The 26,754-nt window shown below is 40.5% G+C and overlaps 1 protein-coding gene across 1 annotated transcript in view; it reads right to left on the bottom strand.

Moving 5' to 3' along the window:
• HEPACAM (hepatic and glial cell adhesion molecule) overlaps positions 1 to 26,754 on the bottom strand; it is a 1,802,890-nt gene that overhangs the window by 640,921 nt on the left and 1,135,215 nt on the right. The window lies entirely within an intron of this gene.

Genomic DNA, 26,754 nt, shown 5'->3' on the forward strand with positions numbered 1-26,754 from the left:
GTTACTACATGTGAACGCCTATGCTTCTTAAAAAAATGCGAGTGCTACTGGCTTTGCCAGTGCTTGTTTTTAATTGTTTTTAATACAGCACATCGTACTTCAGCTTTAGACAGCTTTGTTTGCTGGTAATGGAATGATTTTCCTGTGGCATTGCAAAACATGTTTTACTATTTGAGATTCTGATTACTGAATGAAATGACAAACCCATTCCATGAACCTTGTTTTGTCTAGATTTTGAGAGCTTTACCTGGCCTCCAGAGCTAATGTCATGTAGTGAATGAGCCACTTCTGTGGTCGACACCCTATGATGACCCTCAACCACCACCATTTTTTACAGACTTTAATGTGTTATGTTACCCTAGCCTTATGTAGGATGGTCTTGCATTTGCCTGCTTCTATTCTGTTCTATATTCTTTCTATCTTTCAGTGGAATAGTCTTGCCAAGAATAGAAGTTATGGGATGTCGAGGTGCATTGTTGTGGGTGGTGGTGCACATATGTGCTCAATGTTGGATACTGAAAGCTCGGGATTGCAGCTTTAGGTTCAGCGACACTTCAACCACATGGGAGTCCGGTGCGAATTCAGGAGTGATAGCAGGATTTATAAGCAACTGGCGGAGGTCGGCGGAGCCGGGAGCTTACGCGGCCATCTTGGTTCCCAGTATAGCTCCTCTCTCGTATATACCATTTCAAATGCATTTTATGTATTTTGGGGTGGGCTGGAAAACACATGCATAGTTATATGTTTAAATATTGCTTAGTATTTAGTAATGATGGACATTATACGTGGAGTGGGTGTTGTAAACGTATCTAGGACCCTATTTAAATATTCCCGGTTTATGCCCTTATGTGCTTATAACAAATCATATCCTTATTAAGGCATAAGAATCATATCCATATTTAGTCATAGCCAATGCAGTCCAAATACGGCAAGGCTACTCCCATAGACTCCTAGAAAGTACAACGCGTTCTTAAACAAACCAAGCCACCAGCAGCCCGGGAAATATCCCTGCTTCTGTATTGATTTGTCCTAGAACTCCTGGAGTCCTGAAAAGAACTGCGAGTTCTTAGTGACGTCTTATGTCCAACCTTACGTCAAACTCGGCACCTTCCAGGTATAAATATACCAGCATCTGCCCTAGCAAAACACACGGTGGTTTGGAGCAGATCGGCTATCAACTTACCCGACGCCCTGCTAAAACGAGTGCAGAAGGAAGCCAACCCTGCCATTGACGCACTGAGAGAGACGCTGTCTTTTCTCCTGCTGAGAAATTCAGCTCCAGTGTTTTCCGGTCACCCTCGCGGGTTGCTGGGAGATCGAGTCCTGGGAGAGAGATACAAGACCTCCTTCGTTCTATAACTAAGGTATGGAGCTGATTAGACCCTTAGAGAATTCTTGATACAGATTATTGGCAAAAACTATCTTAACACAAACTACATCTTACTTACTCCTTCCCACGTACTAGGCTTAGGTTAGGTACACCGGGGTAGGCGTATTTTAGAAGGACCAGTTGAGTACGTTTAGTCAACTTTTATCATTGTATGTATTTTATCCGTTTTAAGTATTTTATGGCTTAGAAACCATATAAATGCTTTTACAGTATTATTTCATAATACTCCTTTTACTGTACTTTACTTTATAACAAGTATTGCAATTGTGGCAATTCACTTCTCTTGCATAAGAAAGAAGACTGCTCAATAAATAACCACTTTTATTGAAAACGCCTGTCTCTCTGTTTCTCTGCACTTCTGGTGAAACTGTAGTGTAGTTCCTATATTCCCAATAGGCTCTGCGCATTGGAATAATATATTCAGCAGTGTAGACGTAGGACTGAGGTCGACTAGGTCTCTACTGACTATATTAGACTTAAGGTTTTCCAGCTAGCTCAGAGGTCACTAGAAACTTTCTCGAATAAGCGAGGAGGAGTTTAACCTCCCTGGAAAGACAAGAAGGGATTAGCTTCTGACAACCATAAAACATGACAACTTTGCTCTCCCAGAATAAGAGTGTATCTCTAGAGTCGTGTGAAAACAATAGACAGCTATTTCACTCAGTCAAAAGTGCGTACTTAGTTTCACCAGAATGCAGAGAAAAGAAAGACGGGCGTTTTCAATAAAAGGTGTAATTTATTGAGCAGTCTTCTTCCTCATACAAGAGAAATGAATTGCCACAATTGCAATACTCATAGTAAAGTAAAGTGCGTACAGTAAAAGGAGGATTATAAAATAAAACTGTAAAAGCATTGATATGGTTTCTTAGCCATATGATACTATAAATAGATAAAATATATACATACATATATACATTGACTAATCGTACTCAACTGGTGCTTCTAAATACGCCTACCCCGGTGTACCTGACCTAAGCCTAATACGTGGGAAGGAGTAAGTAAGTAGCAGTTTAAGTTAAGTTTGTTTTGCCAAGAATCTGACTCAAGAATTCTCTTTAAGGGTTTAGTCAGCTCCGTACCTGGGTAATAGAAAGCAGGAGGTCTTGTATCTCTCTCTCAGAACTCGATATCCCAGTAACCCGCGAAGGTATCTGCAAACACCGGAGCTGGATTTCTCGGCAGGAGAAAAGACAGCGTCTCTCTCATTGCGTCAAAGAGGAGGGGCAGCGTCCGTGGGCTGTCGCATCAGCTGGGCTCTCGGGCAAGTAGATAGCTGCTCTGCTCCAAAACCACCACAGTGTCTTTGCTTAAGGCAACGTTGGTATATTTATACCTGAAAGGTGCCGGGTTTGACGTAAGGTTGGACATAAGACGTCAATAAAGATGTCACTAAGAACTGGCCGTTCTTACAGTGCTTTACAGGAGTTCTAGGATGAAATCAAAACAAAAGCAAGGGGGATTTCCAAGGTTGCTGGAGGTTTGGTTTGTTTAGAGACCTCGTTGTGCTTTCTCAGGAGCCGGGGAAGTAGCCTTGCTTAATGTGACAGCATGTGCTACGACTGAATATGGATATGATTACTATGCCGTTGTATGGATATTATTGATTATAACCGGACAAGGGCATAAAATAGAAATATCGGTTTAGGCTCCTGGATAAAAACACAATACCCACTCCACGAACTAATGTCCTTCATTACTAAAACTAAGCAATAGTAAACATTTAAAGGTGCATGTGTATTCCTACCCACCCCAAAATACATTTTTTGCATTTGAAATGGCGTATGCGAAATACATGAAAAATTATTATAGGTACTGTACACTTTCTAAGCAGTGTAATCATTCAGTTAAAACGATGCATATATATGATTAGCTGAACGATTTGTGAAATTTACACATGAAATGGCTCTTAATACAGAAAAAAAGGCGAGGCCATTCCATCACATATAAATACAGTCGCTGTAATTGTGCTAGAGGCTGAGGTAATATATTGTCTCTAGAGTTCCTAAAAATAAAAGCTCTGTTCTCTAAGAATAGTTCTACTTTAAGCAGAGTACAAGTGCCAAAAAAAGGTAAATATTTCGCTTTCAGGGGAAAAATAGTTCCAAATATTGTCAGTAGCTTTTTGTTTATCAAAGCTGAAGGCCGAATTCAGAGTTCAGGGAACGCTGTGTGCTTGTTTGCTTAAAAGTTATTCTTTCTGTTCAGGGGAAACATCATTTCAGACAGACTCGAAAAAAGTTGTCTACGGCTTCAGGTGAAAGTTCAATCAAGTTTGAAAATACCGCAACTTTGCAGTCTCGAGCATGAATGCTATCGTCAATGTCAGGATCAGCAATGCTCACAGAAGGTCGTACCTGGGTGATGTTGCTCTCATCTTGTACTTCACTACCACCTAATTGTAGTGTAGAAGTCTCAACGAATGCCGTCATCAGGATGGGTAACCGCTGGGGACAACACGATGCATGAGCCGTTACAGGACTTAGCAAAGTATCTGTATCCAATGGTACTGCTGATTGTAGTGTAAGATAGACGTCCAACACGCATTCTTTTCCGCATAGCATACATCGTAGCACAGGTAAGATGCAAGTCTGCCAGTTGGGTCTGAATGAAAGAAACCAGGTCATATACAGATTTCTTAGCCGGGCTAATCCAAGGACTTTAGTTATGCGGTCCCGATAGCGTATAGCTAGGATAGTTTCTTCCATTGTTGCTGGAGTCTTGTCTGCGACTTGGCTTGCCATATCGAAGCAGAAGTATCAAAAATAAAATGCCTGCTACGAGTCCCAACAGAAGTGGTAGGCTGCCAAAGACAGAATGGACAAAATTAGGAAAAATGCCCAGAACTGTTTTGAAGGGTGTTAACAGTCCCGAAAAAATTGTCTTAAATACATGTGGGATACCACTGGTATCAGACATATTTAGGATTTGGCTTAGCATTTCTGCGAAATGCAGGGGGCAATTTGTTGATAAAAGTGTATGTATCTCTGCCGTTGTCCTTGCAACTTGCAGATCATACGTTTCTTTTGATGACGTCAAGGGCGCAGTTGTCTGTAAAAGAACAGACTTCATTCTGCTTAAAGTATCAATTCGAATAGAAGAGATATTGAAAAAGGGCCAAATTTTCGCCTCCGTGTCTGGAGTGCTGTTTGGATACAATACTTGCATACAGCAAGTGACCATGGAACTAACGCTCACGAGATAAGCTTTTCCTGGCACCATGCCACAACATCTGTGGCCCACTATTAGAATATAACTCCCATTAGAAAGCCGTCTAAAGAATGTCTCTATTCGTGTTGCAGGTGTGCCATGCTGGTGACATGAAAGGTTATTTGAACTCCCCTCGCAGGCCCCATGTAAGTTAATACCTTGACACAGAAGTATACCACTCAGTGATTTTTTACAATTGTTACCACTAAGAAATACATTCTGTTCCTTTTCACTATAACATGTGTGTGTGTAAGGTAATTTCCATGATGACTTAATGTACCCTTTACCCAACCTTTCATACTGGCCTGCTGGTATATACTCTTGACACTATTTAAATTGGAAAGTTGTTATCGGAATTGTTATTATTCCGTGTATTATCCATTCAATGACAGGTCTTTCTGACATTGTCAATGGTAATCTCTCAAGTTTTTCAATGCTCAGAATCGTATAATCTGCTCCTTTCTGTGCCAAGCTGATTTGTGTATCAGTAAGGTTAAAGATAGAGAATAATGGCGTTGTGTTGATTAAACGCCAGGGCACGTAGCCTGAACGCAGATTTTGTAACGTCCAGCCAAGCTGTACAATAGAACGTAATTGGGACTGACCGTGTCGTAACATTAGTAAGTCCTGCTCTATTATATCAATAGCAGATGATACAATACTGTCCAGTGAATATATTCTGGAGGACAGAGTCATTAACCCATTGTCCACAACAGAAAGTGATTTTTCCAAATAAATACTGTCAATTTTCCGTATTTTTTCTGCTGTTTCAATTTGCGTTTCTTTCCAAGCTTCGTTGTAAGCTGCGTATATACCGGCCGCTATGAAACATTTTGACGCTGTTTGCGTGGTCCCATTATGAAATCACGCAAGTCAGCACCGTCTTTAAGTACAGTCAAGTGTTGCTTAATTTCTGCCAGTGTGGATTTCTGTAGCCATTCGAGGCAGAGTTTCCCTACACTGTATGTTGTAACTATCTCTGGATGGTGTCTCTGGGAGTATCTAGGGTCTGGCCTGGTCAATTTGAACCCCTGTATTTTGTTCAGGAATCTATCTTGACATTTATTTGTGTCTGTGGGCCAGATCAACCATTTTTTCCAATAAGAATGAGTTCTGTTTTGGTTAAAAATATGGGATACGTCTATCTCAACATCTGTAGTGCTATTACTGTCAGGTGTTGGCTTTGGAATAGACGGTTTGTTTAAGTCTTTAATTTTGGCTAGGCCAAGACAGGTTGTCTGTTGAATGGTGTCATTCAAGAATATAATTTGTTCTGGGATCATGCAGGCTCTAAATAATGATTCTAAACCTTGGACCTGCCAATCTTTGGTACCCCAGATTGTTTTTGTTTCAATGTTATTTTTCCAAAAATCAAAAACAAATGTAGTCATTTTTTCAAAAAATGTTTCTGAATAGATTAATTTAGTGTTTGTCAGCATTGTTTTCACCCCTGCCTTATTTAACAGTTTGAAATAAAATGTTTCTGCTTCACTTGTGTTAAACACTGAGAAGTATGGGAATTTCTCGTAAAATGTTTTCAAACTACCTTTTGGTGGAGTTGCACAATGTTCTCATTGATTATAATTAAAAACATTTCTAGGCTGAGCAGATTTATGCAAATAGTGATGTGCAAAGTGGTTGTAGCAGTACATCTCTTCATAATTAGATGAACCCTGTAAGTAATCATGTTCTGTAAATTTTGCTGACATTACTAAATCTGACATCATATCATTAATACTTTCAAAGTCCCAATCATCAGAGAATGTGTTCGGTTTTACAAAGTCACTTAATGAAACCTTAAATTGGTGTGGATACTTCAAAAGCTCGACCGGGCCATAGATTTCGTAATCTGTTTTGTCTCAAGCTACCCCACCGGGTATTGGATTGGCTGTGACATTCACTGATGATAGTTCTCTTTTCTCGATGTGAGATGACTTGTGTGGGTTTAGGACCAAGTTGATGTTCTGACTTGCTGTGTCCATTGTACTGTATTTTCCCTCAATGAATTTTCCCAAACAAAGAACCATGATGAGCCAAAGCAGGAGGAAAAGTACACCTAACACAATCCAAAATTCAATCCATGGAGAAATCAGATAGGTTTCTTTGAGTTGATGAAAGAGTTCAGTTACTTTGGGGCAGATGTATCAAGCCTTTTGCGACTCGCAAAGGCCGAAATTCGCCGAATTTCAGCCTTTGCGAATCGTAAACGGCCTTTTTGCATGTTTTAACTGTATCAAAAAATCGCAATTTAAGGAATCGCAAAAAATTGCGATTCCTTATTTTGCTATAGCATTTAAGGAATCGCAATTTTTGCGATTCCTTAACTGCTATGTATGTAGCAATTTCAAATTGCGAATTTTGGTTAAGAACTCGCAATTTACCACCGACTTGTTGTTGATGGTAATTTGCGAATTCTTTTAAAAAAGCACAATTTTTCATTTTTTAGGGTGGCATGTGACGCACACACATGCCCATAGGGCATGTATGTGCGCCATATGCACACACATGTATATTTCAGGGGTGCAGCAGGGTGTCTTTGAGACACCCCTGCACCCTTGAAATAATTCTCAAATTGCGATTAGCAAATTGCGAATTCGCAATTTGAGAATTACTTCACAATCATTCCTATGGGCCTCCTGGCCCATAGGAATGAATGGGAAATTATTCCTTAATTGCGAATTCGCAAATTGCGAATTCGCAAATAAGGAATAATAAGGAATCGCTAAAAAAATGCGAATTTTTTGATACATTCCATTTTGCTAATTCTAAATAGCGATTCGCAAAAAATCGCTATTTAGGATTCGCAAAATGGAATCTTGATACATCTGCCCCTTTGTCTTTAAAAGTTTTTGTTCTTGGCTGTTCTTCAGGCTCGCTAGTTCTGTCAATTGTTTGAATCGCTTATGGATTTTTATTTGCTTTTGGAATTTTCTTTGTTTCATTAGCATAGTCTGAGGCTACATCGTTGTAGACAGGTGTTTCTTGACGAACTGTTGCAATTTGGGTTTCAAGAGGCACAAGTTCCATGGCATTGTTGCATAGTCCTTTTTTATTCACTCTAGGTTTATCAAATCTGTTTTAGCTTTATGTTGCTCAGGTCTTTTCTGGTTTCTTTTTTTTTTTATTTTTTTTAATTTTTTTTATTATTCTTTAAAATGCACATTGTATTACACATCATACTTTTATGCATTTTACAAAATTAACATCAAATACTTTTACATATCTCTGGATTGAAGTTTTCAAAACAGTTTAAGCACTATAAAGGTATCATAAAACACCATTTAAGATTCATTATTTTCCCCACATTGTCTTATAATGCCATCCTTTCTTTCCATTTGGTTATTGGTTCCCAAATTTTCAACCCAAGCCTTCTTCCCTTTTTCCCCCTCCGTGCATATATAGCTTTCTCAAGGTTATAGCTGGCTAATAAGTTTGCCAACCAAACTTGCATTCCAGGGAGTAGCTTGTCTAGCCATACTCTTGCTATTGTCAGTCTCAAAACTGCAGAAGCTATAAACATAAATTCTTTTTGTTCAAATCCATCTTGATTATCTATCCCAAACAATATCATCCTAGGTGTCAATTTAATTCCTATGTCAAGAGTGTTACTGAGGAAATCTTCTATGCCTTTAATCAAGGTGTAAAGTTGAGGGCAGGTAGCGAACATGTGAATGATATCTGCATCTCCTGCATTACAGCGTGGACATGTAGTGCCAGAGGTGCCTCCCCATTTAGCTATTCTAGCGGGGGTATGATACAACGAGAATAACGTCTTATAATGCTGCGATTGCAGGGGACCTGAACACAAAATACTGCATCCCAGATCCAAGGATTCTTGAAAGCTTCCAGGCTCCCCCCCCAGTTTTCCAGCCCATTTATTACTAACTTTCTCCAAGTCATCCATCTTCCCTTTTGCTAAACTCGCATAGAAAGATCTAATTGTACAGTCCCCTCCTAATTAAATTTTTTCCATTATTTCATTACTACTGAACCCCAAGCTACCACCTTGCTTGTGACAAAGGAAACTCCTTACTTGAAGGTATTTGAAGAAGTCCTTCCTCTCGATCCCATACTTGACAGTAAGGTCTGCAAACTGGGCTATCCCGTCCCCATCCATCAAATCCCCGATCTGTTCTATCCCCTTCCGTGTCCAGCCTAGCATTATTGAATCTGCAAAGACTTCTGCCGGGAATGATTCGTTCTTATAAAGTCTAGTGTACCTATTATATCTTCCCAGCCCCATTTTTTTAAGGAATACATTCCATATCCTGCATGCTGCCACTACAGTCTTGAATCTGGTCCTTTTGTGGTATCCAAACTCAACCCTATTTAAAAAATTGTTTTCTGCCTCCGCCCCTAGTACAATTGCATAGAGTTCTGTGGACGTAGTCGTAACCCATATGTCGCTTCCTCCACCCCCAATTAACCCCTGCATATACTGTAGTGCTGTGGCCATCTGATACAGCCTGAAGTCGGGGGCCCCCCACCCCCCTCTCTCTCTTGGTAGAGTCATGTATCTATAAGCTCTTCTAGTTTTTCCATGTGCCCATATAAATCTATTGAGCACCCTTTCTAACACGTTAAACCATTTAGCCTCAAATACTAATGGGATAGTGCGAAAAAAATACAAAAATTTAGGCAAGATTAACATCTTGATAACATTCGTACATCCCATGAGGGAGAGGTGCAAATTGTTCATCCTCTCTAGATCTTTTTTGACTTTGTCTATTAGAGGGGCCAAATTCATCTCTACTATCCTATCCAAGCTCGCCGTTAATAACACCCCTAAATATATGGCTGAGTCAACCACCCTGTCATCAGCGCATACAGTATATCTGTTCTTAATAATCTGAGTTTTAGCTCTATTTAAACTGTACCCTGATATCTTACCGAACCTCTGAGCCTCTGACTCTACCACTAATATAGCTGAAGTAGGACTAGGTGTTAAAATTGCTATATCGTCTGCGTAGGCTAAGGACTTCACCACGCAGCCATTTATCCTCATTGGTGGTATCTGTTCATTAACTTCCAGTCTTCGCAACAATGGTTCCAAATATAACGCAAACAGCAGGGGAGAGGAGGGACACCCCTGTCTAGTACCCCTAGCAATTATTACTTTGTCCGAGAGCCCTCCATTCACTCTTATTCTTGCTGATGGGTTGTTATACAGTACCTGTATAGCTTTTATGAAAGGTTCTCCCATCCCGGACCACCTCATAAGATGCCAAAGATACTCCCAGGCGACCCTGTCAAATGCCTTCTCGGCATCAAGGAAGAGTGCAGCGACAGGGTCCCCTGAGACATCTGCAGAATCAAGCATCGTAATCACTGTCCTTACATGCTGCGTAGTCCCTTTTCCGGGGATGAATCCATGCTGGGTAGGGGTTACTAACTGCTCTATAATCCCAGCCAATCTTTTTGCTAGAATTTTAGAATATATTTTGACATCCGAATTCATTAATGTGATTGGTCTATACGACCCCGGTATTTCTGGTGGCTTTCCCTTTTTCAAAATAACTATTATATCAGCCCCTCCCCATGACTCCGGACTGGGTTCCCCTGTCTGTACTTGTTGCATTAATAGAAACATATCTCCCAGGAGCACATTTTTAAATATTTGGTAAAATTCGAGAGGGATTTGATCTGGTCCTGCCGCTTTACCTGCCGGCAAGCTACCCAGAGCTTCCTCCAATTCGTCTAGCTGTATCGGTCTATCCAGTGTTTCCCTATCCTCTTCTGATAGCGTCGGTGGGTATATATCACTCAAATATTTATCAATCTCTGCTAGGTTCGGTGGATCTTCTGGAGTATATAAGTCTACATAAAATTCCCTAAAGACATCTCTTATTAAGTTAGACTCTGTAACCAAATCCCCATGTGCGTCCCTTATTTCTTTCACTCCTGCTACGGCTGCTCTCTGCCTAGTTCTAATTGCCAATACGCGCCCCACCTGCTCGCTAAGCTCGTATGTTTTTTCCTTTTTGGTCAGAAAATTATCTGCCACCTGCCTAGCCAGTCCTTCAAGTGCTTCAGCTTTTAGAGCTATAATTCTGAGCAGACACTCCTCTAGAGGTAAGTTGTGTCTTATAGCCCTACTTAAATTCCCTTCCTCTATTAATAGTCTATGCTCTACCATCTCTCTGTTTTCCTTTTCTCTTTTCAATCTTCCCAGGACAAAGCTAGTTGTTTCTCCCCTTATTCCCGCCTTGAGCGTGTCCCATACTATTCCTGAGGCTGCTGTCCCCCTATTTATATCCAGAAACCATTTAATCCACTCTGTCATGTGTTCCTTGTATATAGGATCCCTTAACAGACCTCTCTCGAAAGTCCACTGTGTGGGTATTCTTGATGTTTGATGAATTTTTATGGTAAGAATCACTGGACTGTGATCTGAGATCATCCTAGGAAGCTTCTCTATTTGTGCCACAGATAATAAAGAACTAGTTATCAGGAAGTAGTCAAGTCTGACCAGTATTTTATGTGGGGCAGAGAAGAAGGTGCTCCCATCAAGGTGAGGATGTTGCTTTACCCATGGGTCAATCAAGGCATTATGCTGAACCATATCTGCCAGAGCCCTAAACACTTTCCTTTTCCTCCCTCTATAAACTGCATCTGTTCGTGCGAATGAGCTTTCGAGGTCGTGAATATTAAAATCTCCACAACAGACTATAGGTTCAGGCCACTGGGACAGCTCTGCATCAAGAAACTGAAATACCTCCGGGTCATCTTCGGTAGATCCATAAATTGTAACTAATGTGAATTTCTGACCCCTATAGCATATTTCTGCGATTGCCCACCTTCCCCATTTATCCCCCTTCTTGTTCCCCACTACCACATCCCTCTGTCTGCCCAAAATTGCTACGCCTCTAGTTCTAGTTTCTTGCTTGGAGCTAGCCAATAGCCTGAACCCCAGTTGCTCCAAAAGATTTATCCTACTTAGCTCTATATGAGTTTCTTGCAGACATATCAAGTCCAGCCGTAGAGTTTTTAAATACGCAGCCACTCTCATCCTCTTATTTGGGTCATTTAACCCACATATATTGATTGATGCTATCCTGCATGCCATTGTATTAGTACTACTGAGTTCCATACATGATGAACATTATTTATCGTCAACAAACCAACCTGTGTGCTTTCAGTGTCACTCAAAAACATAACAACGTGCATGATCCTGAACATAAAGAAACTGTTGCCGTTCCGGCCCCCCTCCCCTCCTCCCTCCCTCCCTCTCCTCCCCTGCTCTACCCCTCCCCTCCCCTTTACAGGCAAATAGGTCAGCAGACCTATGTGTGCCCGCCTTGTGTTGTGCAAGTCGCTTTCCCTCCCCCAATCAATTTCCTTGCTGTGCCGCCCATAGACCCCTCTATCTCCTAACTGGATTCATTATACATGCCTGTACTTCTTACCCCCCTTTCTGCTTCCTCATCTCTTCTAGAAAGAACTCTGCTTTGATCTCGGAGGAGAACACCCAGACTTTCCCTTTCACAATTACTTTAAGCATGGCAGGATAGAGTAGATACGCCTCCATACCGAGGGTCTGAAAAGGTACAATCATCTGCCTCAGCTTCCACCTCCTTTCTACTGTGAAGTGACAGAAGTCGGGCCTGGCAAAGAAGGTGAAGCCTTCATAAGACCTCCTGCTCTCCGGCCTTGCTTTGCTCAGAATCTCTTCTCTGAGCAAAAAATTCCCAATGTACACTAGTATTGCCCTCGGGTGATTTTTCTGCCCGTCTCTTCCTACTCCACCTGTACCCCCCATTTTCCTTACTGTGAAGGGGAAACTATGGGCCCTCTGGATTTCCGTTTCCCACTGCCACTGGGTATCTGGAAATGCCCCCCTCAGTAAATTTATCACGAACTGCCTGACATCCTGCCCTTCTGACCCTTCCGCCACACCCAACAAGCGAACATTGTTTCTCCTCTGTCTATTTTCGAAGTCCTCCAGCTTCCAACGCGTGTCCTCCGCCATTTTCTCCTGCTCCGACTTAAATGTCTGCCATCTCACAACATCATCTTCCAACTTGCCAGTGCGCTCCTCAACCTCTGTTACCCGATCTACCAGCCCATCATACAATTTATTAACCTTCCTTAGACTGTTCTGGATTTTCTTTGACGCTTGCCTGGCTCTGCGGCTCTCTGCTCTTGCTTCGCTTTGCATCTGTTTGAGGGTCACAAATAAAGTATGGAAAGGGTCTCGCTGGGAGGAGATATTAACCGCCGTTGCTCCCTCTGCCATGCTTGCCTGTGCATCCTCCTCTGAGTATACTTGTGAAGTCGCTGAGTAGTCCAATAAGAGTCGTTTCTCTACTTTGGCATGCTTCTTCCTCATTGTAGACTCCTTGCCAGACATACTTGTGCCTGATTCAGTGCCCTCATCCTCCTCTGTGTTAGATCCTGGCGATGATACTGAGTCTGAATCCTCATTCACTGAATAAAACTCGCCTTCCCCCCCTATGGAGGTACAGTCTCCCCCCCCCTGGGGATGTTTGTTGCTTTCTGTTTCACTCAGGAGGTTTTGCCCTGCTATACTTTCTCGGCTGCCCCATGAGGTAGTCTTTTTTTTTGAGTCGTTTATTTCTTTCTCCACTTGCATCAGAGCGCCAAGCATATCCGCTGTAGTCCCCTCGCCAGTGCCAATGCCGTGCCCCCACTCGCTCTCCCCTTTACCTCCATCTCTGGCCAGCTGCTCTACTCCGGCGTGCGCTCCGTCAGTCTGTGCTACTGCAGTACACTGACTTGCTCTCCGCGCTGGCTCAACCTGTTGCCCGGCAACCGCTCTCACCGCGTCTTCTCCGTCAGCGTCCTCGAGGACGTTCCCAGCAACCAGAGTGACAGCGTCTGTTTCACGGAGGGAATCCAGCATCGCCGCTGCTGCCGCTGCTTCAGGGAGTTTCGCTGACAGGATCTCCGTCATGGTAGGCTGGCGCAGCCCCGCTTCCCGAGACTTTTGCTCGTCTCCTTTCGCTGAGCTGGTTTTGCTCGCAGATCGGCTTTCACCTGCATTGCTTGATTTGGGGGCCGCATTCGGCTTCCGCGCTTCTCCCTTCCTCCCTTTCTCCGCCGGGGGGGGGGATTATCTTTCTTATTGCACCAGTATTCTTTCCTATAAGGGCATCCACCTTTAGGCTCCCAGCCGCTCCTGCCTTCAGCGTCCCAGGGGTGTCAGGTAACTTCTTGCCCCTCTCGCTACCTTTTTCCATGTTAACCATGCGGGTGGGTGGTTTAGGAGCCATATGGAAATGCTTGAAGGCAAGTCTCACTACTGCTTCCCTTATTCGAACCCTTATTCGAATCCAAGCCTGCCCAAGCCGCAAAGCCTGCTTCTTAGGGGATACTTTTTTAAACAAACTGAGTCCGATCTCCATTAAGAGAAGCCTCCTTCACGGGTAGTACGGCGTTTCTCTCAATTACTTCATCTCCTTGTGGGGGAGAGGAAATATGCGACCTCTCAGCACAACGCTGCAGCGGCCATCTTGCCCTCCTCAGGTCTTTTCTGGTTTCATTTAAGTCCTGTAAAATAGCCAAACGATCTTTGATATCAAAGCATTTTTCTTCTACCACTAAAGTCTGACTATCTAAGTCCTGAATATGCATTCTAGTCCCGAACAATAGTTCGTACGGACTGAAACCTTTTAGAGAACTTCTTGGCAGATTGTTAAGACTACGTTGGACACTTGTTAAATGTTGGACCCACCCATCACCCGAACCTAATACCCTCGCCGTTATAGATTACTTTATGTCTCGTTTTTTTCTTTCCACAATCCCATTTCCCTCAGGATGGAAGGGACAAGAGTACCGCAATGCAATGCCCCTGCTGGTCATGGCCTCCTTATAAGCTCGAGAGCTAAAAGCAGGACCCTGGTCAGAATGTAGCATGCCAATTGCGTATGTGCCGATATATACTCGCAAATCTTTTATAACAGCTCTGGCGTCAGCCGAGCACTGGTATCTACATTTTAAGTGAATCTAGTCTTAAATAATATACATTGGGACGCATTTTTCCTGTTTGATTATGCGTATAGATCGCCTTATGCTTTCTAATAGGGGTCCTGGCACTACTCCGGCCGGTTCGCCACTGCGATCTCTGTTGCAGTTTGGACAGATCATTGCAAATTTGTGTTGTTGCAAGGCAAGCTCATTCCCGGCCACCAGTATTCTGATTGTAATTTTTTCAGAGATTCCTTGATCGTCTGGTGTCTTAGACCCTCACCCATGTGTGCTTCTTGTATCAAGAAGATTCTCCTGTTCGTGTTTGGAATTACTCTATCCCCCACTCCAGGGATTCGAGCAAAAGGAACGGAGTTTGCATCGATTATGTATGTATAATTGAGTGGCTAGTTCACGGGTAGTGCTGCACAGTCGCCTTTTGAAGACGTTTTTACCGCCAGCATGGTTTCCCCGTCTATGTATTTTTCTGAACGCTTTTTTTTGTGGCTACGGAAGCCGGATTAGTTGCTTCCGCTGTGGCTGTGTCAGCCAATGAATTCCCTGCAACATGAACGCCATCACGCTGATGACTCAGTGTATGTATCACGTGAGTCTTTTGTAGTTCTTTCTGTAAAAGAACTACTTGTTCCCAAAGCGATTTCTGCTTGATTGTGGCACCTGTGTCATCTTTGTAACCGTTTTGAACCCATTTCTGCAAGTCATTATTGTAAGATTTGACGCAGGAATGCGAATCGCACACTATTAGTGTCGGGAATTCGCGATTGGCAATATCGAGCACCATTTTTAAAGCTATTAATTCAGTTTGTTGACCTGAATTGTCTTTTACAGATTGTGACATTGCTACCAGTGGTCTCAATTTAACTCCGCGCCACCGGCATTTAACAACCTCGCACGTAGCATTGTAAGCTTGCTTTCCCCAAACTGAGGGTTGTGCATATCCGTCTGTATATATTACACAGGCGTACTGTTGTAGGGGCAGAATTTCGATTGGCAGAGGATATTCTTTTTCATATGTTAGATCTTTCAATTTTTTCTTGTTCGGGTCAAAATAGTATTTCACTTTTTCTGTAGCAAGAGAATTTTCCCATTGTATCCATTTTGGATCTAGTGCCACGGTAGTTAAATTGCGTGGGCTTGTTAAAGCCTCAAAGGCTGATTCTGCTGTTAAAACAGTTATCTGTTTGCCTTGGGCTCTTTCTTTTTCTACAGCTGTTTGAACCGCATTTACAATGTTTTCTGCAAGACTGAATGTTTTTTCAGTTTCTGTGTACAAATGTGATTTATATGCTATTGGTACCTTTTCTCCCTCATTAGAGGTCAGGTACGTGAATCCGCATCTTCCTGGGAAGACTCGGATTACAAGGTTGCGTGTGTTATCGCGAGTTTGCAATTTTGTTTTAGCTAACATGTCTGTTTGCAATGATCTCAAAATTTCTGTGTGTTTTTGAGTCCAATTGATTGGTTTAAAATCAGGTTTTATTAGTTCATAGAAAGGTTTAACCCTCTCTGCATAATTTAGAATGTAAGTTCTTCAAAAATTCAGGAAACCTAGTATTGATTGTAAGTTCTTCAGCGTTTTTGGTGCTTGGAGTACAGCGCATTTCTCTAAGAAATTGTCTGCTAGGCTTTTGCCTTCACTTGATAATTCATAACCTAAAAATAGGACTGTTAGATGGGCAATTCGTGATTTTTTAAAGTTGAATTTGTAACCCTCTGCTGCGAACCCAAGTATTATGGTGTTCACTCTTTTCAAGTGAGTATCCAAGTCATCATCTGTTAGATAGAAGTCATCTACATATGATAATGCTTCATCATCATATATTTGTAGTAACTCTGTTACCCTTTCTGAGAATAATCCTGGGCTATTCTTGAATCCCTGTTGGAGTCGACAGAAATTTTTCTGCGACCCCATTATTGAGAAAGCAGTCAAATACCTGCTTTCGGGTGCTATGTTTTGACAAAAGAATCCATTAGAGATATCTATTGTCGTTTTGTATTTTTTGCGCACGATGTTATTCATTAGTGCTGCACTGTGTGAGTTTTGTACTGCAAATGTCTTGCAACATCAGTTAAGGTGTCTGTAGTCCAAAACTAGATGATATGAATCGTCTGGTTTGGAGACAGGAAACAAAGGATTGTTCATTTGTGAGGTGCATGTTTCAATCACCCCCTGATCTCCCTGACTTGTTTTTTAGCTTCTTGCTTAATTGGGTACTGCCTTTGTGCAGTTGGTTGACATTTTAACTGGATTTTGTGAGGAGGAGAGTCCTCATCCCATCCTACATGATTTTTATATAATGCAGGAGCTTGGGCTACTGCCCACTTTCTTGCAAGTGTATATTTTTTATGAATTGGAATATGATTTGAGAAGGCAGGCATAATCATTTCTTCGCCATGAGGGCACTCCCTGATAAACTCTGGTGGCCAGTCTTTCTCAGCTAAAAGGATGTCATAGCCTTTGGAAAGGTTATCCCAAAATAGACCCCTTACTTTCCTAGTCTTATCTCACTCTATACATAATGTTATCTCGTATATTTTATGAGGCTTGCTAACTCTGATATCTGCAGTTTCCACCTGAATGTATTCATTCGTGTCCACTGTCTCCAGATGATTCATCAGGATCTTGCGAGCTATGGTCACTTCTGTTGCGCTGTCTAGCATTGTCTGGGCCCACTCTCCGTTTTTCAGTTGTGTCCTCAGTATCCTCGGCATGTTTGATTATTTTAATACTGGCTACCTTCTTTTTTGGAAATTTTAATTTTTTACTTTGATGAGCAGGTTCCTTGTCTTTGGACTTGACATGCTCTTCCCTGTGTTCTGACCATCCTCTTCTTTCCGATTTCTGCGAGGAAGTCTGAAAAGATCGAGAGGGACGTGTATCAATATCTTGATATCTATCAGGTTTCTTCAAATTATCCCTATTTCTAAGGTTGTATCTTTTCTCAGAGGGCTCCCTCTGGGGAGACTTGTGTCCTTGGTCCGGAGATCTTTCTCTCCGCCGAGGAGACCTTCCTCTGGACTGGAATCTTTTTTCTTTGGGAGTGGATTGTTTATTTCCATCCCATCTCTTTTTTGGAGTGTTTAGATTATATTTAATAAATATCATTTCAGGATTTTCAGTTAGTTGGGGTTTTACTGGTTTCCCACCCAAACTATCTCTTCCTAGTTCTTCATAGGATTTTTCTATGATTCTGGCAAGTTCAAATGGCTGTTCTGCTATATCTGTTTCTTTCAATTTCTGGCGGATCGCCACAGATGCTGCTTCTCCTTTTATGTTGGCTAATAATATAGCCGAGACCTGCTTGAAGTCTTTCAGTAATTTCATACCCAGAGTTAAAGCAGGTTCTGGACCATATTCATTTTGAATCTGTCTTAGTACATCTGGTATTACCGCCATGGACGGAACAACATGTGTTTTTGTGTAAATGGAAGCAAAAACTGTGCCCCAAGTATCACAGTCCTCCACATGTGGTGCGATCCCCATTGGAAGACAGATAGTCAGAATTCTGTGTTTCTCAGTAGGGGTAGTATCCGGAAATACTGCCTCTATTTGAGTGATTTTTTGTGCTAACCAGAATGGAATTTGTTCCCTTTTTATGGGTGCTTTACCCAGACATGATTGTATGTTCAGTGGTGTAATTTTGTTTGTGTTCCCCTGATGAGGGGTCAGCTGTGGAATGTTAATAGCTGGTTGGACTGTTGAAGTCCGCATTACATATTGTACTAATTGTCTATGTATTTTAATCAGTTGTTTCAGTTGTTCTAAAAGTTCCCGGTCTGACATTTTTTCTATGTCAGGATGTGGTGTGTAGCTGGCTAGAACCGGCCACGTTGCTCCTGGTCTACCTAGTGGACCGAGCCTGGTGATGTGATTATTATGTTTTAGGGCGCCTTTAAACCAGAGCAGGTGCTCTTGGTATTTTAATGGGATTTCCACCTCCTCGAAAGGAGTGTATTCATCCGGAGGTTCCTCTATTTTGTAATAGTGGAAGTCCTGTGTGACAGCGTTTGCTGCTGGAAAGTTTATCCATGAATAGAATACCTCTGTCTGACGATATTCATGGGCCTCAATTACGAATACGAATATTCCACATCTCGGTGTTAGTCCATTTTCTCTAAGTTTAAGAGTTATAGTTTTTCTTATCTTTTCCGGGATAATAATTGCACCTGGTTCATTTTCATTAAAACCTGTAACATCGAAACCCCGTTGATTCGCATCTACTGCAGTTTCACCGGTTTCGTTGCTGTCGCCGTTAGTTGACATTGTTTTAATGAAAGGTTGCAGAGCAGGTTTCCAAGGAAACAAAGATTAGGTGCACAATATTTTGGAACACTGTATTCTTCAACGTTGACTAAACCAAAAACTATACATAGAAATCTCTTCCTACTAAGTTCCGGCGGATTTTAACCTTTTACCCACTCCAGACGTCTTTTGGAGTATTTACGGGAAAAAGGGTCTGTGTGAAAAAGCACGACTGAGTTACTCTAACGTCTTGCGTTAGATTTATCGCCTTACCAAACGTTGGGCGCCATGTAGTGTAGTTCCTATATTCCCAATAGGCTCTGCGCATTGGAATAATATATTCAGCAGTGTAGACGTAGGACTGAGGTCGACTAGGTCTCTACTGACTATATTAGACATAAGGTTTGCCAGCTAGCTCAGAGGTCACTAGAAACTTTCTCGAATAAGCGAGGAGGAGTTTAACCTCCCTGGATAGACAAGAAGGGATTAGCTTCTGACAACCATAAAACATGACAACTTTGCTCTCCCAGAATAAGTGTATCTCTAGAGTCGTGTGAAAACAATAGACAGCTATTTCACTCAGGTCAAATGTGCGTACTTAGTTTCACCAGAATGCAGAGAAAAGAAAGACGGGTGTTTTCAATAAAAGGTGGAATTTATTGAGCAGTCTTCTTCCTCATACAAGAGAAATGAATTGCCACAATTGCAATACTCATAGTAAAGTAAAGTGCGTACAGTAAAAGGAGGATTATAAAATAATACTGTAAAAGCATTGATATGGTTTCTTAGCCATATGATACTTTAAAATAGATAAAATATATACATACATATATACATTGACTAATCATACTCAACTGGTGCTTCTAAATATGCCTACCCCGGTGTACCTGACCTAAGCCTAATACGTGGGAAGGAGTAAGTAAGTAGCAGTTTAAGCTAAGTTTGTTTTGCCAAGAATCTGACTCAAGAATTCTCTTTAAGGGTTTAGTCAGCTCCGTACCTGGGTAATAGAAAGCAGGAGGTCTTGTATCTCTCTCTCAGGACTCGATATCCCAGTAACCCGCGAAGGTATCTGGAAACACCAGAGCTGGATTTATCGGCAGGAGAAAGGACAGCATCTCTCTCAGTGCGTCAAAGAGGAGGGGCAGTGTCTGTGGGCTCTCGCATCAGCTGGGCTCTCGGGCAAGTAGATAGCTGCTCTGCTCCAAAACCACCACCGTGTCTTTGCTTAAGGCAACGTTGGTATATTTATACCTGAAAGGTGCCGGGTTTGATGTAAGGTTGGACATAAGACGTCAATAAAGATGTCACTAAGAACTGGCCGTTCTTACAGTGCTTTACAGGAGTTCTAGGATGAAATCAAAACAAAAGCAAGGGGGATTTCCCAGGTTGCTGGAGGTTTGGTTTGTTTAGAGAACTCGTTGTGCTTTCTCGGGGGCCGGGGAAGTAGCCTTGCTTAATGTGACAGCATGTGCTACGACTGAATATGGATATGATTACTATGCCGTTGTATGGATATTATTGATTATAACCGGACAAGGGCATAAAATAGAAATATCGGTTTAGGCTCCTGGATAAAAACACAATAAAACTAAGCATGCACGATTGACTGAGTGAAATAGCTATCTATTGTTTTTAGTGACTCTGGAGGTATACTCCTCATTCTGAAGAGAACAAAGTTGTCATGTTTATGCGGTTGCCAGAAACTAATCCCTTCTTGTCTATTCAGGAAAGTTAACTCCTTCCTGTTCACTTGAGAAAGTTTCTAGTGACCTCTGAGCCAGCTGGCATTCATAATTAAGTCTATCATATTCAATAGAGACCTAGTCGACCTTAGTCCTACGCCTAAACTATCGTTTATGTTATTCCAATGCACAGAGGCTATTGGGGAATATAGGAACTACACTACAATAGCATGCATCAAGTCCTTTGTTTGGAAGTTGTTCAATAGTAATCCTGAACGTTCGCCTCCCAGCCTTCTGTTCCAAAACCACTGACATCATCTACGGGTCTCCCAGGACTCATCCATCAATCCGACGCTGTTCATCATCTACATGTCCACCCTAACACAAGTAGGCCACCATCACAACTTCAACAACATCTATTACACAAAGAACACCCAGCTCAACCTCTTTGTCACCAAGAAGTTGCATACCACCAAAAGAAACCTCCACAACACAATGAAGGACGTCACCAACTACATAAAGAGCAGCACTGTAAACACAAACTGGCAGAAGATGAAGGTACTCATCCTCAGACCCACTCCATCAGCCTCAGACAACTCCTGCTACCTCACTACAGTGTGAAGAGTACCAACACCTACTAACCATTTGCACAACATAGGATTCAACCTCAACTGCTCCCCCTCCATGTGTAAGCAAGTCTACACCGTGTCCTCGTACTGTTATAACACCCTCCACATGCTCCGCAACATTAACAAGTGGATCCTAACCAAAAGAAGAACAGTGACACAGGCCCTCATCAGCAGCAGACTACACTGTGGTAAAAAACTCTACGCATGAGTTCTAGCCAAACACCTACAACAACTACAACAAATCCAAAAGACCACTACCTGACTGATCATCAATGTCCCTGGCTGCGCCCACATCACCCACCACCTGATACACCTACACTGCCTCAATATCAACAAAAGGATCACCTTTAAGCTCCTCACTCTCACTTACAAAATACTCTACAACACCAGTCTAATCTACCTTAACAGCACTAATCCTAAAGGGCAAATTTTGATCTTAAATTGTTGTCTTTAAAAATATTAGGTAAGAATTTGGTAACTCTTTGGGCAAACGTTGATTAAAAACTAATTGAGTATCATTACACTGTATCCAACCTTTCAGACATTTTAAATAAACAATGTAATGTCCAGATGTGGTAGAAGGTCCATCATGAAAAATAATAGCAACAGCTATAAAAGTTCTTCCTGATATTGAACATTGACCAGCTTCAAAAATTTTAATTACATTTTTCAATTTTGTTTCATCAGTTCTACAACGTTGCAGCATTAAAATAACATACTCTCCATATCTTTGTATAAATAATGTTGATGACATTTCTGATTTACATGCTCCTCTAATTAGATTGTTAAAAGACACGGATTCACAGTCAGGTAAAGTCAAATATATGAATCTCTCAGTGTCTATGTTAGTGCTACATGTAAACAAACAATTTCGACAGTCATGATGCCATTCATAAGAAAGGCCAAAAAGGTTTTAAACATCTATACCTTCATCTTCCAGTACACCAAGCATAAACATTAAAAAATCCTGACAATATTGCTGAATATTCTGCGTAAATTAAGTAGAACCAGAACATATGTCCAAAACATTTTGAATATCAGAAACACTTTGTATTTTACTTTTATCACTAGTACATTTCTCATAAACAGAATTCAACAATGAACAGAATCTTTTGTCACGATTTTCTACAATTTGCTGTTGGAAAGTTTGAAGAAAAAAAACATTAACAACTACATTAGCATAGCAGTTGACATCAGAACTATTTTCAAATCGATAACCAACATTCTCTTCAACATTGTCCTTTGTCTTTTTGCTTGCAGGCGCAACTTCATCTTGTTTCTTTTCTTTCTCTACAGTTTCAGAACCGATATTATCAAATCTTCTTTTTCTACCTACCACACGCTTTTCAATCACTGGATATTGACCTAAATTGTGTGCATATTCTCTTCTTAACCTATTATACTCTTTCACACAGTTTGTATCTGCAGAAACCTTTGTCTCATCAAAATCAATCAAGTACAATCCAGATAAAGTTCTGACTCGTGACAAAGCAACATATGCCATCCCTTCTTTAAACACGGTACTTCCAATATTCACTAAAGCAGAATCTACACTTAAACCTTGAGATTTATGAATGGTTACTGCATATGCCGAACAAACAGGAAACTGTTTTCTGCAGACATACAAATCTTTTACAAGCAAAAAACGAGCTGCACAACGACTAACTTGTTGTACTTCAGCAATCTCATCAAATTTGATTTTCAAAAATTCAATGTCAGCTCTGTTTACATAATTTAAAAAATCAACAATTTTACCCATTGCTCCATTTACTAAACCTTTTTGCACATCCAAATTACGTCGCAAAATTACTCTACAATTTACACATGCATACAAATTATTTTCTAAACCAGCAGTTTTACTTATCGATTTCTCTAAACAATCCAATTTCCTCTTCAAGTTTTTACTCAAAATAATACTGATTCTCTCATGTTCTATTTTATCAATTGCTTCCAATTTTATAATTTCTTCATTTTCCAACTTTAACATTTCTTTGAATATAGAACATTCACGCAGTGATGGCATTAAGCAGATTACAGATTTGTTTTCTGCAATTCTCATGTATATTTTATCTGGGACAATATTTGCATTTGGAAACAAATTGGAAAGTAATTGTGTCTGTAAAGCTTGTTTTCCATGTTCGGTCAATTATCCAATTCTTATATCTTGAAGAATAGTTCCATAATCAACATCATTTGCTTGTCGCATATTTGTAGTAAGTTCCTGATACTGAAAATATGACCAAATGTTTTCATTGCCAATACTCCCCAAAGACTTTCTAGTATCTTCATGCACGAGTGTTTTAAGCACTGGCTGTCCTTTTACAGGAGTAAGTTGTAGAAGATCTCCAAAAACTATGACGTGTTTTCCTCCGAATAATACGTCATACTCTGTGTTAAGAATTTGCTGCATTCTTAAATGCACAAAGGTAAGCAGTAAGTTTGAGACCATGCTTACCTCGTCAATAATGAGAAGCTTCATTTTCTTCAACACTCTTGAAACTTCATAAGAAGCTTCTCCAGATAGCTTGTGGTATGTAATTTGTTGTCATACTCTACTGGTAGCATTAATAAACGATATAAAGTAATTCCTTTAATATTGTGTGCCGCCAACCCAGCTGGAGCAGTGACAACACAAGACAAATGCGACTCAGTTCTTTTCTGTAGAAAACATTTGATTACTTTAATTAAAAAACTTTTTCCTGTTCCAGCTTGTCCACTCACATACATACGGATAGGTTCAAATGATGAGCAAGAGCACTCTTTCTTTTCATGAAGAAATCCATGGTCAATCTGTTCTCTCACTTGCTCATATATTTCTTTCTGCTCAAGATTTAGTTGTTCTTCTAAGTTTCCTAAGTTTGTTAGATGTTCTTGACCTTGATACATTACTGTTTCCACCTCTTCATAGCAGTTGCTGCTTCATTTAGAACAATTGGTTCTCCTAGTGGGTCCTGACTCAACAGAGCAGAAGTTTCACTGTCTTGAGAACTATCTCTAGCAATCTCAGCTGCAATTGTAGCTTCTTGCTCAATTTCGTCATTCAACATTTTGACATAATTAGCAAAAACAGGACATTCTATAGTATCTTTAGTTGCATTGAAGGAATCTTCATAGCTCTCAAAATCTCCAAGTAATTCCAATTCTGAACGCCATAGTTTGAAAAGTTGCAAAAGAGCTAAATAGTAAAATTCCCTTTTGTCAGGTGTTTCACAACTCAGTTTACGGTGATTAATCAAATGTCCTTTTCTTTGTTTCACCAGACATCCTTCAGAACCAATAACGGCATGTATACCATTATTAATGTTTTCAGTAATATTCCGTTTAAAAATATAGTTTTGCAGCACTTCATAGAGACAAATGTTCTCAAGATGATGACTTCTATTTGGATAATATGTATCCAACATATTTGTTTTCAGAATATCAGTACTTTCTGTCTCTTTTTCAGCTAAATATTCAATTTCTTGTACAGATTTAAGAACTCAGTTTCGTGTTGCAGCAAGACCTAGACTCACCCAAATGATTCTTCTGAATTTAGAATACAGACTTGCAGATGATAAGTGATCCGAGCATTCATACGCTCCAATTCCTCGATGAGACAACATCTTCCAACTGTATCTGTATAATTTCTTACTTAGACTCTTTTTATGGGAAAACTCTTCCCACATTTCCTTAAATTCTGTCTTTTCTGACTTTGTTATGTAAGATGTCACATATCGAGCAACAGCAATGGAATTGTCTGCAACATATTGAATATCCATATTAGCATTCCACATAGACAAAATGACTGAGTTATAGTCATTTATATATTTTGACTCTCCTTTTCTTCTTAAGTTGTAGGTATTTTTTGGAGACTTTCTTGTGATATTATGTCGCAAAGATGATATAAAACTGTTCACTCTTCCTTTCGATATTACAGGTCGAGGAAATGCAAAACGGCATTTGCTGTAGAATTTGTCCTTAGATTTGTACTTTCGACGACATTATTTGCTACAACGATGGCTTTGGAATCGTAAGACTTGTTGTCTTAAGTCCTTATCTTGTGTACTTTTGGGTACTGCACATGTAGCATATTCTTCAATAAAAGACAACACAGTATCATCTGAGTCTGTTCCAAATTTGGGAGCATCTTTGATCCATAATAGCATATGTATGTGAGGAGCACCTCTCGCTTGATACTCCTTTCTCCAAAAGAAATCCAGAACCTCTCCAAGAGGAGGATTTTTTTATTGGTGATAAAAGACATCATAGCTTCGAATTTATGATTGAAATACCTGCACACATTAACAGGATCCAAAGAGCACAATTCTCCAGGTGTCTTGAATTCGATATTTGGTATATTTGGATTTGCCTCTCGAAGAAATTAAAGTAAATCATCCCAAGCATATTCAGCACAGCTTAGAGTAAGGAACCATGTAGGAGTTCCTAAGTTCCTAAGCATACATTTGAGTTCTCTGTGACGACGGTACCAGTACTCATTAGTACCACGCTGACATGCCATCAGATTAATCAGCTGAGTTTCCAACACATTATCTTTCTGCTGTACTTTATCCATAAATGCCTTTGCTGAAACATTTTGCAGATGTACACCTGTTTTTAATATGTGGTTTACTGCATAAGAAAGTCCAGACAAATCACTCTCAAACAAAAGATGAAACAAATATGGAATACATTGTCGAAATCTTGCATCTTCTGCATATAATCTTGATGTCCGGTATACAGATGCAGGAATCTGCACAGGTTGTTCATCATATCGTCCTCCTTTTCCTGTAGGAAACAACTGAGGGAAACAGCGAGCTTCCTAGCTTTTTTCCCATACACTAATGGGACTTCCTTTTGCTTCTTTCATTTGAAATAACTCATTGGCATTCCCCATCATTTCTGTGGAATGCAATGGATGAACACTGTAATGTTCTTAGATTTCTTCAGTTCTGGACACATCCAGTTTTTCAATTTGTCCAGATGGCAAGTCAGTATCTGCTTGTAGTTATTTCTTCTTCTCCCACATACACATTTTTGTAATATTGATTATTTTTTACCAGATACAACGTTGCCTTTTTCACTTTCCTAACATCCAATAATTCTTGCCAGATTTTCTTACTCTTAGTAGGAACGCCATTAACAAGAATAACTAAAGGTTCATCCTCTACATTTTCTACACCAATAGTTTCAATATTTTTCTTTAAATCTAGTGGCAAATATACAACTCTTCCCTTTAATCCTCTTTGTAATCAGAAGGAGGCAATTTTCCTGTCTTAGGCTCCATACGAACAATAGCCTGAAATGGATGCACACATTGAATAAGAATAGATTCATAGGTAGTTAAATCCATCAGTTCAGAAGGAATATTTACCAACTCAAGATTATTATGCACAGCTCTAGCAGGCATTTTGTTCTCTTCTAACTTGTTATAACAATATTTACAAATACGCTGAGCAGAACCCAAATCAAAACAATTCTCTACCAACAAATAAGTTGTAAAATCTTTCCACTCATTATTATTTTCCTTTTCACTTTTTAAATACAGATCAACAGTCCTGGTCTGATTTTTATAATGAATTCATCGACAACAGATACAAGAATAATTTGGTCTTTCAACTGAAATCACCTTAAACTGTATAATTTCTTGTTAAAAATTTTCTACACGTCACTGTC

This window comes from Lissotriton helveticus, chromosome 3_1 (genome assembly GCF_964261635.1).
Source record: "Lissotriton helveticus chromosome 3_1, aLisHel1.1, whole genome shotgun sequence".
NCBI lineage: Eukaryota > Metazoa > Chordata > Amphibia > Caudata > Salamandridae > Lissotriton > Lissotriton helveticus.